Source organism: Bos mutus, chromosome 1 (genome assembly GCF_027580195.1).
Source record: "Bos mutus isolate GX-2022 chromosome 1, NWIPB_WYAK_1.1, whole genome shotgun sequence".
NCBI classification, from domain to species: Eukaryota; Metazoa; Chordata; class Mammalia; order Artiodactyla; family Bovidae; genus Bos; species Bos mutus.
Window position 1 is genome coordinate 126,536,488 of NC_091617.1, and position 14,427 is coordinate 126,550,914.

Genomic DNA, 14,427 nt, shown 5'->3' on the forward strand with positions numbered 1-14,427 from the left:
GAAATTAAAAGATGCTTGCTCCTTAGAAGAAAAGCTGACCAACCTAGACAGCGTATTAAAAAGCAGAGACATCACTTTACCGACAAAAGTCTGTATAGTCAAAACTATGGTTTTTCCTGTGGTCATGTATGGATGTGAGAGTTGGACCATAAAGAACGCTGAGCACTGAAGAATTGATGTTTTTGAACTGTGGTGTTGGAGAAGACTCTTCAGAGTGCCTTGTACAGCAATGAGATTGAATCAGTCAATCCTAAAGGAAATCAACCCTTAATATTCACTGAAAGGACTGACACTGAAGCTGAAGCTCCAATACTTTGGCCACTTGATGTGAAGAGCCGATACACTGGAAAAGATTCTGATACTGGATAAGAGGACAACAGATAATAAGATGGTTGGATGGCCATTGACTCAATGGATGTAAATTTTGGCAAGCTCAGGGAGATAGTGAAGGACAGGGAAACCTGGCGTGCTGCAGTTTATAGGGTTGCAGAGAGTTGAACATGACTTGGCAACTGAACAACAACAACAATGAATCATTTAACTTCTTATTAATCATTATATAAATGCCTACATTTGAAAAATAGCTAAAACAGGGTTCAATCACCAGTCTAAATCAACCTAAATTCCCTAACTACTTCTACAATTTTCCTAATAGTTAAAGTTTCCCTTTGGCAAACATGTTATAAACAAAGGTATAAGATAAGCAATCCACCGAGAAGAAAATATTTACAACATATATAACAAACTATTTAATATTTGAAGTGCACAAATCTCCTAAAATGGAAAAATTAAAAGGGATATGAGCAGGCTAATTATAGAAAAATAAATCCCAGGGCAATAAACATACAAAAAATGTTCAATATTATACATACTTTAAAAATACAAATGAAACAATAGGATAAGATTCCCTCCATCCCAACAGATTAGAAATCCACATTTTAACAACAATATCAGTATTGGCCAGGGTTTGAAACCTACATTTCCCTATACTTCAGGTGAGAGAGGACGTTGAAAGGACTTTTGGGAAGGAGTATTTGCGTCACCACCAAAATGTTACATGTACTTTATCCATGACCCTATTATTCTATCTCTTGGAATCTGTTCAACAAAAATATCAATTCCCATCACCAAGACATATGGCCAAAGAGATTCACTGCAGCACTATATACAAGAACACAAAAAAGGGAAATGAACTAAATATCTTTTATCAGCAGAACAGAATGTAACACCCACAGTGGAATATTAATGAAAATATTAATGAAAAATTAATAAAAGATTCTTTGATTTTTGTGAATAAACCAAGTCACTAGATATTTACATAATCCTTTTCATGGAAAGAAAAAATTAACCATAAGTATATGAATATATAGGCATTTTTATTATGAAAATGAACAGAAAAATGTCTACAAGGAGATTCCCCAAAAATGCTTTGGGGAATGGGGTTTAAAGAAGTATTTTCACTTGTTTTTCTGTGACTGTCTACACTGTTTTATAAATCCACACACATACATACGTAGATACTGATATGTATTTACAATAAGCATGTTACATATTATCTACATTCTATATGTATACAAGTACATGTATATTTCTATCATGTCTAGATATATTGATATTTTTTTTCAATAAGCATATTTTCATTCATTACTTATGATGAAACAACAACCACAGCTAGAGTTGGCCCTTCACCAACTAAATAAGCCCTTCAGTTTGTCCTAAACCCACTTTCTTCCTAACAGTTAGGAAGGTCTGGAGCTGCTAACACACAGCTCAAGTGTCCAAAGGTCATTTACCATGGTGGGGAGAATTTGTGCCAGAGCAAGAGGACAATAAAAGTACATGTCATAATTAGCTTCCAATTAAATAAATAAATTAATTTAAAAATAAAATAAAGAAGTGGGGGGGGGAAGTACATGTCCTAAGGCAGCATGTTAATGACCCAGCCCTTCCAGCCATCTGGCACCCCTCAGTCCTTGATTCTGCTCTTTTATTAAGCAGTACCAGGTGCTGGCCCCTTGGCCATGCCTGTGGGCACACTCCCTTTGAATCTGGGCCACTTAGCTGAAGCTAAGGAGACATAATACGAGTGACCCTGGGACAGAGGGGCATGGGTCCCTAAGCATCCCAGAGTCCTCACAGTTTGCTGGTTTATTTCAAAGCACGTGGGGTAAGGCTTGTTGGAACTGCTATAAGCTGAGTGTTTGCTGTCCTGTGCTCAGACATGCTCAGTAATGTCCAATTCTTTGCAACCCTATGGACTGTAGCCTGCCAGGCTTCTCTGCCCATGGCATTTTCCCGGCAAGAATATTGGAGCGGGTTGCCATTACCCACTCCAGGGATCTTCTGGGCCCAGGGACCGAGCTGCATCTCCTGCATCTCCTGTGCTGGCAGGTGGATTCTTTACCATTCATTGCACCATTTGGGAAGCCCAAGCTGTGTTCATGCTCCCCCAAATTCACATGTTAAAATCCTAACTGCCAGTGTGGAGGTGGGGCCTTGGGGAGTAATTCAGTTAAGAGGGTAGAATCCTCACGAATGAGATTAGTGCCATTATAAGAGAGATCCCAGAGAGCTGCCACCCCCATTTCTGCGATGTGAGGTTACAGCAAAAAGGGGGCTAAGGGCAGACTTAGGTGTAAGGGAGCATCCTGGGCCTGGAGGATGCGGCTTCTTCTGGCAGGCCTCCCCAGCTCCTCCACTGCCCTGAGGACACGCAGGAACTCTGCTGATCCCACGCAGCTCATATGTCACTGGGCAAGAAAAAGGAACTGTAGGCGCATCAGAAAGAACAGTGGGCAGTCAAACAGATGGAAGAATAACGAGGTGTCATGTAGGTGTAAAAAGTTCCAGGAACAGACATGAGTGCCCTGGGGCCACTGTATCGCTGTGGCCAACCAATGACGCAATAGGAGACACCTTTTATTAATAATTAACTCGGTATCAATGGGCACATGTTTTCTCTGTGGTGTGATTTCCCAATAGAAGACTTCATACGCCACCTGGGATATGAGTCTCTCCCATTTATGTCTGCTGTACCTGTTCATCGCATCTATAATCACTTTCATCCCATCATCGCATCCATAAACCTTGTACAAAAAGATGCCAGTGACATCTCAAGGTCAAAGAATGGCAGAGAACATGACCTCTAAAGCAGTCCCTTGGGCTCCCTCACACGCAAAAGCAACTAGCAAACTTCTTAGAATGAGAGTAAGACAATCAGATGCTGTTTCATGTAGGCCTCTCCCCTGTCTCACCCCCACCCCCCCATCGCTCAATGCACAGAGGAAGGATCCATGGGCCTCATTACCAAACATCCCTGTAGCTGTGACTAGAATTCAAGCCAAACTGGCTGGTGCTGCTTTTTCCAGCCTTATACCTCACCTCATCCTAGGAAGAGCAACCATCCGTCAGGCATGAATCTCAGGCAGAGGCAGGTCAAGGGACTTGCCTGGGGTCACTTGCCCTGTAAGCCTGTTGACCTGCCAGTCCTGGTATTTAGGCATCTCCCATCCAGCTATCCAACATTTATTGAGCATCTACTGGGAATTCTTCAGAGAATAAAAGACTCTGGTTGCTGTCAATCCTGTTGAGGAGGGTGGTAAGGTATTAAATAAGAAAACGGGAGCAGAAAGCATACGGGGAAATGTCCTTCTCCGTCACAGTGCCTCTGCACACCCTGGGGGTTGGTTTGGGGGTCTGGGTGTAGGAATAATGCAGAAACAAACCGGATATAGAGGAGATACTGGGAAGTCACCACAAGAGTGATCAAGAAGAGGCTCAGAAGAAATACCATCTATCAATAAGTCTCAGCTCAGCAGCCAACTTGATGAACACGTCTGAAGAGAGATGTTTCATCCAACAATGAACTGCTTCTTTTAATTTTTATTTATTCTATTGAAGACCCCCATGGGAGAGAGGACAGGAGAGAAAGAACGAGTCCAGGGTCAGGGTCAGATCACGACCCTAGCCCCTAGGCTGCGAGCTCCTTCTTGTCTGGCCTTGGTTTCAGGCCCCTTAGTTATTCCACATGCTCAGCGGGCTGTGTGTGTGCAGCTGGTCATCACCTGGGAATCACCGTGACTTCACGAAGACAGGTCAGTGCCTCTCTTCCAGGGCACCAAGCCCATGCCCACCATCTCCAGTTCCTCACTCCCTATGGGGGCTCTGGCCCCGGGCAGGGGACAAGAATTTACCTGCTTCCAGGCCTCTTCCCACCTGCTCTAGCATTCAGAACCCACTGTATGCTGCCCTTTACAGGAGATCCTGATGGAGCACTGTGGGCCCGTTCCTGGCTCAGAGCACTACCTCTCCTTCCCTTCTGTAGACGGCTCCTCTCCCAGGTCAACCCCATGCTGTGGTGGGGGTGGTCATGACCCTTCTCCAGGACCCTGTCCTTGCCATGCTGGTCCCAGGGATGGGACCTGGCACTAGCCAACTGGGTCAATAAAGGCCCTTTCCAGGAAAGACAGCTTCCCCACATGGAAGGATCAGGTGAGCCCAGAAGCCCTGCCTCCTGCCATCCCTGCCCTAGTTATCCGGCTGTTGTTTAGTGATCAACTCCTCCTCTGATTATACAGACACCCCGGCAGGTTGAAGTCAGGTATCTAGGATCCGCAGGTGTCCCAGGGCAGGTGGGCAAGTGTTGGCTGACCCGTCTCCACCACTCTGGGCTCAGCTGCCCCACAGGTCTCACCACTGACTGGACCAGCAAAGAACTCGGTGGGGCCAAGGTGTGGCCCCACCACCTGCTTTTCACCTTCCTAGCTCCAGAGTCTGCTTCACCCTTGTTGGGACCTCAGCCTGGGCTGGTCACCTTCCTAAGCGACTGCAGTCACTTCACCCTTGCATCACTCAAGTCTGTCCTGACTCAGCTCTGCAGCCATCATTCCCTTAAACAGTTCAGCTCACCCAACTATTTAAGGCACCTTCTTATAAGTTAAACACCCCTAGTCCTGTCACCTGATTTCTGCGATTTCTTCCTCCCCAAAGCTCAAAAGGTTCTTGAATTCTCTTTATCTGTCTTTCATTTGTGTCAGTTTGATTACTATGTGTCTCAATGTGTTCCTTCTTGGGTTTATCATGGCTGGGACACTGTGTGCTTCCTGGACTTGGTTAACTATTTCCTTTCACATTTTAGTTAAGTTTTCAGCTATTAACTCTTTAAATATTTTCTCGGGTCCTCTCTCTCTTTTCCTTCCGCTGCTGCTGCTGCTGCTGCTAAGTCGCTTTCCGTCATGTCCGACTCTGTGCGACCCCATAGACGGCAGCCCACCAGGCTCCCCCATTGCTGGGATTCTCCAGGCAACAACACTGGAGTGGGTTGCCATTTCCTTCTCCAATGCATGAAAATAAAAAGTGAAAGTGAAGTCACTCAGTCGTGTCTGACTCTTCGAGACCTCATGGACTGCATCCCACCAGTCTCCTCCGTCCATGGGATTTTCCAGGCAAGAGTACTGGAGTGGGTTGCCACTGCCTTCTCCGTTTCCTTCTGGGACCTCTATAATACAAATGTTGGTGTGTTTTTATGTTGTCCCAGAGGCTGTCTTTGTTTCTTTTCTTATTTTTTCTATATTATATTTTGTGGCACTGATTTCCACCATTCTGTCTTTCAGAAATTCTGTCTCAGCTCCTCTGCTATTGATTCTTCTAGTGTATTATTCAGGAGAAGGCAATGGCAACCCACTCCAGTACTCTTGCCTGGCAAGACCCTGCTGTGGAGTCTATGGGCTCTATGGTAGGGCTAATGGTGAGCTCCAAGAGGGCTCACACCAAGGGGCACCTTCCAGGACTGCTGCTGCCAGTGCCCCTGTCCCCACAGCGAGCCACTGCCAACCCACACCTCCACAGGAGACCCTCCAACACTAGCAGGTAGGTCTGGTTCAGTCTCCTGTGGGGGTCACTGCTCCTTTCCCCTGGGTCTTGCTGTGCACAAGATTTTGTTTGTGCCCCCCAAGAGTGGAATCTGTTTCCCCTAGTCCTGTGGAAGTCCTGCAATCAAATCCTGCTGGCCTTCAAAGTCTGATTCCCTGGGGATTCCCAATCCCTTTGCCAGACCCCCAGGCTGGGAAGCCTGATGTGGGGGGTCAGAACTTTCACAACAGTGGGATAACTTCTTTGGTGTTATCATTCTCCAGTTTGTGAGCTGCCAGCCCAGTGGGTTTGGGATTTGATTTTATCATGATTGCGCCCCTCCTTCTGTCTTGTTGAGGCTTCTCCTTTGTCTTTGGATGTGGGGTATCGTTTTTTGGTGGATTCAGCATCCTCCTGTTGTAGGTTATTCAACAACTAGTTGCCCTGAATTCTCTTTACTGGAGTTGCTCTGACAGACAACTCCCATAATTCCCTTAGGCTTCCTCCATCCACTAAAGTGTCTTTAATATTCTTTCTTTCTCTAGCCTGCACTGAGTATAAAAATGTGTGTGATTCTCAAATAAAAGCCAGAGCCAGACCACCAGAGCCCCACAGTGGGAGTGGGGTGCTCACAGGGTTGAGGACTCAGCTCCTGCCCTAGGCTGTTTGTTCCAAGTTCTTATCTCCTCCCTGCCTGACCCCCTCTGACATCTGAGACCTAACCCCAAGGGTGGCCAGAGTGCAAGGGGCGGGGGTCCCACTGTGACCTGAGCCCAAGCCCAGCTGCAGCCTCCTGGAGGGGCCAGGAAACATTCCTCACATTCCTCTGGGGCCACTGCAAACTGGCCTTGACCAAATGGGGTCCCTCGGGTTAGATGCTGCAAGTGCCAAAGACTCTGAATCATGACAGAAACTAGGAATCAGACAGACATCCAAGACAGATCCCCAAAAAGAACTATGAAAAGAGCCCCAGCCATCCTCAACCACCTCAGGGCCTGGATCCTCTCTACCTTACCTTTGAGAATCTGGTAAGAGCTATTGATCCTCAGCCCTGAAAAAGGACTGTGTACACTGTTTTACATTTGGTTTCTGGGGATTCATAGCACCCCTGAAACCCTGTGAGACAATGCAGATGTCCATAGACTCAGGTTAAGAACGCAATGCACCTGGAAACAGGTTTCCAATTTCAACACCCTCGAGTAGAGATTTTTTCATTTTACAAAATGAAAACAATTCATATAAGCATGTGTTCATCCTAAAATAGGCACCGATACTAAGGTATAAAAAGAAGTCAGTCACGCATATTCCTACCACCCAGAGAACCCACAGTGAACGCTGCAGTGTGTGTGGCTGGAAGTCCTGCCGGAGATGAATGGTGCTCCAGTCCCTGCTGCTGCTGCTGCTAAGTCGCTTCGGTCACGTCTGACTCTGTGCGACCCCATAGACGGCAGCCACCAGGCTCCTCCGTCCCTGGGATTCTCCAGGCAAGAACACTGGAGTGGGTTGCCATTTCCTTCTCCAATGCATGAAAGTGAAAAGTGAAAGTGAAGTCGCTCAGTTGTGTCCGACTCTTAGCGACCCCATGGACTGTTGCCTGCCAGGCTCCTCCATCCATGGGATTTTCCAGGCAAGAGTACTCGAGTGGGGTGCCATCCCTACTGCAGTACAAATGGTGACCAGGTCACTATGGCTCAAGAACATTGTTGCCCCTTCCCCAGGAGCAAAAAGTTTTTTGTGTCTCAAAGGTCTGTATCCCATTGAGGCCACCAAACCAACAGCCCAGGAAAGTGGGTCCAGGTTGGTCATTCACTTCTATGAAAACAGTCAAAAAAGAAGAGCGGTCAAGTGGATGTGAGAGTCCTGGGGAGGCCACCTGAGTGAGAGACCATGTGCTGCGTGCCTGCAGGTATCTGGATACTGTGAAGACTGGTCATCTCACCCTCTGGTAGATACCTGGGGCTGGGGAGAGGCAGAGCTGGGTTCCGAGTTCCCCATAAAGCAGACTCCAGGGCAGTGTGGTCCAGCCCCTCAGTTGACACAGGAAAAAGAAGGAAGGAGGCAGGGAGGGCAAGAGACGATGCTGGAGCCAGAACCAGATAAATCAGAGAGGGCCCTGCACTGTGGCCGAGTTTCTGCTTCTCTCACCCTGGGCGCCGGCTCTGCAGGGCCCCAGTGAGGCATCCAGGGCTGGGGCCACAGCGGCAGGAAGCACAGTGAGATGGTTCCGATGTCTCTGTGGGCATTCCTGACTGCACCTTCTTATTCAGGATTCAGATTCTGTCACCCTCAAGACCTCACTTCTGATCAGTCTCAAAAACCTCCCCCTCCAACCCCTTCCCCCAAGGCAGAGTGCTACCAATATCACAGGGCTGTGCATCTGATTACCACTTATCTCACTTCAAGTTGTTTTTTATTTTTATTAATGTCGTCAGCTTGGAGCCCTGTTGCCAAGACAACGAGAAATGAGGCCCAAGCGGATCAGTGCAAACTCCGCCCACGCAGGCTCCCACTGGGTCCCTGACTCACCTCTATTCAGTTGTTCCTCCAGTGTCAACGTCCCGCAGCTTCCTCTCCTATTTGTCTCTTTTCCTACAATCTTGGCAATCGGCACATACTCTCCTGAATTCACTGACTCATTTTACTAACACTTTCTAGTTTTACTAACTGATAACTTGCTCTCTTCTAAAATGGGAGATTCATCCTTTCTGTCAGGCGGCAGCCATCAGGGTGAGCCGACATGGGCGCCTACAAGTACATCCAGGAGCTGTGGAGGAAGCAGTCGGACGTGCTGCGGGTGCACTGCTGGCAGTACCGTCAGCTCTCAGCGCTGCACCGCGCCCCGCGCCCCGCGCCCCACACCCAACCGACAAGGCGTGCAGGCTAGGCTACAAGGCCAAGCAAGGCTATGTCATATACTGGATCCGTGTACACCGCGGTGGCTGCAAACGCCCAGTTCCTAAGGGTGCCACCTACGGCAAGCCTGTCCACCATGGTGTCAACCAGCTCAAGTTTGCCCGAAGCTTGCCGTCAGTTGCGGAGGGGCGCGCTGGCCGCCACTGTGGGGCCCTGAGTGTCCTGAATTCCTACTGGGTTGGTGAAGAGTCTACATACAAATTCTTAGAGTTTATCCTCATTGATCCATTCCATAAAGCTATCAGAAGAAACCCTGACACTCAGTGGATCACCAAACCAGTCCACAAGCACAGGGAGATGCGGGGGCTGACGTCTGCAGGCAGAAAGAGCCACGGCCTGAGCAAGGGCCACAAGTCCACCACACTATTGGTGGCTCTCGCCCTGCAGCTTGGAGAAGGCGCGATACTCTCCAGCTCCACCGCTACCACTAATGTAAGTAATGTTGGTAAAGTTCTTACCTAATAAACAATTTAGGACGTTCTTGTCTGCTTAAAAGTGTGTGTGTGTTTTTTTTTTTTAATTTGTCTGTTAAAACTAGTTGCCTTCAGATTGCTTCATTGAATGCATTGTCAAATTATGAAAGTTAAAGTGCAATAATGTTTGAACTTATTGAAGTTACTTATACTTACACATATAAGTGTATATGAAGTGATGGTATATCTTGTTTTTAATAAGGGAAATGCCTTTGTTTTTGCTTTATTAGGGAATTGATATGTCTGTGTTTAAAATGCTGTTTAGTACAAGAGGTGTAAAATTCTGTAAAAAAGGAGTACATAAACTTACCCCTGTAGATTTGTTGATGCATGTGGTGAGACCTGCAGCTTTACTGGGGTGATGCAACGCTTTGCAGTTTTATGGAGTTTGGCAGGGACAATGTTTTCAGTTGGATTTTCCTTGGAAATGTGAATGGTGTCCTGATCCTTTCTCATGATCATATGCAGAAAAATAATGAAGTTTTTGACTAGGGCCCACATTTAGGCTTAATCTAATATTACATTTGTGTAACTGCTGCTTCTGAAAGGCAAAAAGTATTAAAGTAATGCCACCATTTTAAAGAGAATTGAGTAGCCCTGTTGCAAGAGGGTTCTGACGAATCAAATCCTGGTTTACCTAAATTAAATTGCCTTGGCCTCCGTGGTAGCACTGAAGTTCATACAAAGCTCCTGGTTCAGGCTTTGGGATCTGTAGAATACTGAACTTTGTGCAAAATGGTTGCATTTACACTTGTGTCAATTAAAGTTGAATGTTAGATAAGTGAGGGGGGAGTTATTAGCCCTAAGGTTTGTAAGGTAGTGATGTTAGGATTGGGAGTTTGGTGTTCATCAGATCCCTTTCAAGTGTAGGATGATAGGAAAAACTTGGATCAAAAAGTTAAATGTTTTATATGTAGTATTAGTTTGCGACCATCATGAACTCTCTAAGCCGCATTAGGGGATGGGGGAAACAGGGGTGGTTATATTTAAAAGTATCATTGCTAAATGTAATCTGTTCTCTAGGGTCAAGGCACTCCATTTTTAAAAGGCTACTGAGAAAACTCATGTCGTTGGTGTCAATGCAAGTTCAGCTGGCCTCCAACTTCGTGTTGTCTATAGTTCCCATCCCTACTCCAACCAGCCTTACCGTTCCAGGCTTGATGGGCCACCAGCTGTGGTTGCCCTTACCACCTCATTCTGCTTGTTCCATCACGTCTTCCCGTAGACTAGGCTTCTGTTTCTCAGGGTGGATGTGAGTGTAGGAAATACAGAAGAGGAATTACCCCAATTCTTGGCTTGCTATCTTCATAAATAGTTTGATTTTGAAATTTAATTGCTGGTTTTCTTGAACCAATTTTTCTTTTTCTTCAAGGGTCCTTAAAAAGGCCCACTTAAGTGATTTCCAGAAAACAGGCTTGCAAAACCTTTTAAGACCCAAATTCCTTCCAACTAAAAAAAAATCTTAAATCATATTATTTTGTGTGTAGAGGTTGTTCAACTATATAATAACAGAATAAATGTCTATTAAACCAAAAAAAATAAAATAAAATGGGAGATTCACCTTCTTAACCAATACTGCTGACTACACCCACACACACACACACACACTCACTCACATAAAGGTACCACATGTCTTTTTAGCAAATATATTATGGACAACCTTTCAAGTCAATACTGAGATGTCTACATAAATATGGTGTAATGGATGCAGGAGTATTTCCTGTTGGACGTTTTGGCTCTTGACCCCCTTTTCCTACTACAAGCAGGGCTGCAACTAACATCTTTGAGCATACATCTCTATCCTCCAGTTTATTCTTAGGAGAAACTCTCTAAGATCAGAAACAAAGGAAGAGGGAAAGAAAGAAGGAAGAAAGAGGGAGAGAGAGAGAAACAATGTCTCCATCCTGGAAGAAAACTAGAAATAATCCACAGACATAAATGTGTCCCATTTTTAGTTCATGGAAGGGCCCACCTGGTACCTCCTCCAAAATAAGGATGACATGAACTTAAGACACTGATTTGTCTAGCTTAACTTTGTCACTTATCTACAGAACTTTTTTTCTACCCAAAGATATTTAACTGTATGCGGCAGTTACACACAAAACATTCAAAGAAAAACTAAATTGAAAATTCTCAGAAATCAAATAAGCGGCTTCCCTGGTGGCTCAGTGGTAAAGAATCTGCCTGGCAATATAGGAGACACGGGTTTGATCCCTGATTCTGGAAGATCCCACATGCCGCGGAGCAACTAAGCCAGTGTACCACAGCTGCTGAGCCTGTGCTCTAGAGCCCAGGAGGTGCAACTACAGAGCCCATGCACCCTAGAGCCTGTGCTCTGCAACGAGAGAAGCCACCTCAATGAGAAGCCCGCACGCTGCAACAAGTAATAGCTCCTACTCGCTGCAACTGGAGAAAAGTCTATACAACAGACACAACACAGCCAAAAATAAATAAATAAATAAAAATTTAAAAATCAAACAAAATAAATCTCCAAGAAAAGGATCATACACACACCGCTTACACACACCCCACAGCACTTATGTACACCCCACACATACACACCCCACACATACACACACCACACACATACATGCACCACTTATACACACCACACACATACACACCCCACATCACTTATACATACTTGTGTTCATCTGCTTCAGTCATGGCTGACTCTTTGTGACCCCATGGACTGTAGCCCGCCAGGCTCCTCTGTCCATAGGATTCTCCAGGCAAGAATATTGAAGTGGTTTGCCATTTTCTTTCTCCAGGGGATCTTCCTGACCCAGGAATTAAACCTGCGTCTCCTGTGTCTCCTCCATCTCCTGCATTGCAGGCAGATTCTTTACCCACTGAGCCACCCAGGAAGCCCACTTATACATACACACACCACTTAAACACACCACACACATCACATACACACACCAGTTGCATGCATATCAAACACACATCACTTACACATTCACAAACAGCATACACATCACCATATACATACCACTGACACATACACTTCTTACACACATCATATAAACACACCAGTGACACACACACACACCACTTGCACACACATCACACATGCACAAAATCTGGCTAGGCTGGGGTCCCTCGGCTGCCCACCTGAGAACCTGGGGTGGGTCGCCTGCCCCTTGGCTTCGGAGCCACCCTCCCTGCTGCTGCCCTGTCTCCTTCACGGCCTCTCCTCCTCCATCTACCCACATTTCACCTTTGCCTTGTCCTTCCCCTCTGCAGGTACATGGAGTACAAACTCCAGAGCTGACAGGGCTCAGCACAGTGCTCTCGCCACCCCTACTCAGATTGCAGCCGGCTGCAGCTGAGGTCCCTGCAAAGGACTGTGGGCCGCAGCTTGTGGACAGTCTGGTTCTTAAAAGAGGGGCTAGAGGGGAAGGCGCCAAGATGGCGGAGGAGTAGGACGGGGAAAACACTTTCTCCCCCACAAATTCATCAAAAGAGCATTTAAACGTCGAGTAAATTCCACAAAACAACTTCTGAATGCCGGCAGAGGACATCAGGCACCCAGAAAAGCAACCCAACTCCTCGAAAGGAGGTAGGAAAAAATATTAAAGACAATAAAGAGACAAAAGGGAGGGACGGAGTTCCGTCCCGGGAAGGAGTCTAAAAAGAGAGAAGTTTCCAAACACCAGGAAACCTTCTCACTGCGAATCCGTGCCGAGCTTTGGAAGCACAGAGGACAACATAACAGGGAGAAAAAATAAATAAACAATTAAAACTCGAGATTGCGAGCCCTACGGTAACTCCTCCAGCGGAGAAGCAGCGCAGACGCCTGCATCCGCCATTAGCAAGCGGGGCTGGGCAGGGAGGCGTGGCGTGGGCTGCATCGCTGAGAGTAAGAATCTGGCCTGAATACCTGAGCGCTATCTGAGCGAAATAATTTGGGCTAGCAAACCAGACTGTGGGATATCTACCATGCAAAAAGCCAGCCCTAACCTAAGACACCGCCAGCCCGCGCAAGACGGAACAAAGGACTAAACAGAGGTAGCGGCTGCAAACCTTCCTCCGGTGACAGGCAGCCAGAGCCGGAAGGGGGCAATCGCAGCCCCAGAGAGACATTATCTATAAAACTGGCTTCTTTGCTAACTAAAACTTATTGGGGGTCTGGACGGTCAACATCTGCCTGAGAAGGTGCGCTGGTTTTACACCCAGATAACCAAGTGGCGGGGAGGCGATAAGTCGCAGCATTGGTGCTCGCCAAACACCTCATCACCTGAGCTGCTCGGACCTGGGAAGAGCACAAAACGCAGCCCCAGCTGAGTCTGCGCCTCTGAGGACTACCTGAGTGCCTGAACCTGAGCGGCTTGGACCTGGGAGGTGCATGCAACCCAGGGCCAGCCTCGGATTGTTCCCGGCGGAACAACCTAGAGCCTGAGCAGTGTGGGCAGGGAGGCTACACGCGCCGTGAGCGGGGGCAGACCCAGTGTGGCTGAGGCACTGCGAGCGCACGCCAGTGTCATTTGTTTGCAGCATCCCTCCCTCCCTCCCCATATAGCGATTGAACAAAGAGAAGAAATACAGCTCCACCCACCAGAACACTGACACAAGCTTCCCTAACCAGGAAACCTTGACAAGCCACCTCTACATACCCACACACAGCGAGGAAACGCCACAATAAAGAGAACTCCACAAACTGCCAGAATACAGAAAGGACTCCCAAACTCAGCAATTTAAACAAGATGAAGAGACAGAGGAATACCCAGCAGATAAAGGAACAGGATAAATGCCCACCAAACCAAACAAAAAGAGGAAGAGATAGGAATCTACCTGATAAAGAATTCCAAATAATGATAGTGAAATTGATCCAAAATCTTGAAATTAAAATGGAATCACAGATAAATAGCCTGGAGACAAGGATTGAGAAGATGCAAGAAAGGTTTAACAAGGACCTAGAAGAAATAAAAAGAGTCAATATATAATGAATAACATAATAAATGAAATTAAAAACACTCTGGAGGCAACAAATAGTAGAATAACAGAGGCAGAAGATAGGATTAGTGAATTAGAAGATAGAATGGTAGAAATAAATGAATCAGAGAGGATAAAAGAAAAACGAATTAAAAGAAATGAGGACAATCTCAGAGACCTCCAGGACAATATTAAACGCTACAACATTGAATCATAGGGTTCCAGAAGAAGAAGACAAAAAGAAAGACCATGA

At 46.4% G+C, this 14,427-nt stretch overlaps 1 protein-coding gene and 1 pseudogene across 6 annotated transcripts in view; one reads left to right on the plus strand and one right to left on the minus strand.

Moving 5' to 3' along the window:
- The window catches only part of PXYLP1 (2-phosphoxylose phosphatase 1), a 117,095-nt gene that overhangs the window by 19,955 nt on the left and 82,713 nt on the right, over positions 1-14,427 (minus strand). The gene's annotated exons all lie outside the window — the stretch shown is intronic.
- Positions 8,588-9,252, plus strand: LOC102273087 (large ribosomal subunit protein eL15-like; annotated as a pseudogene).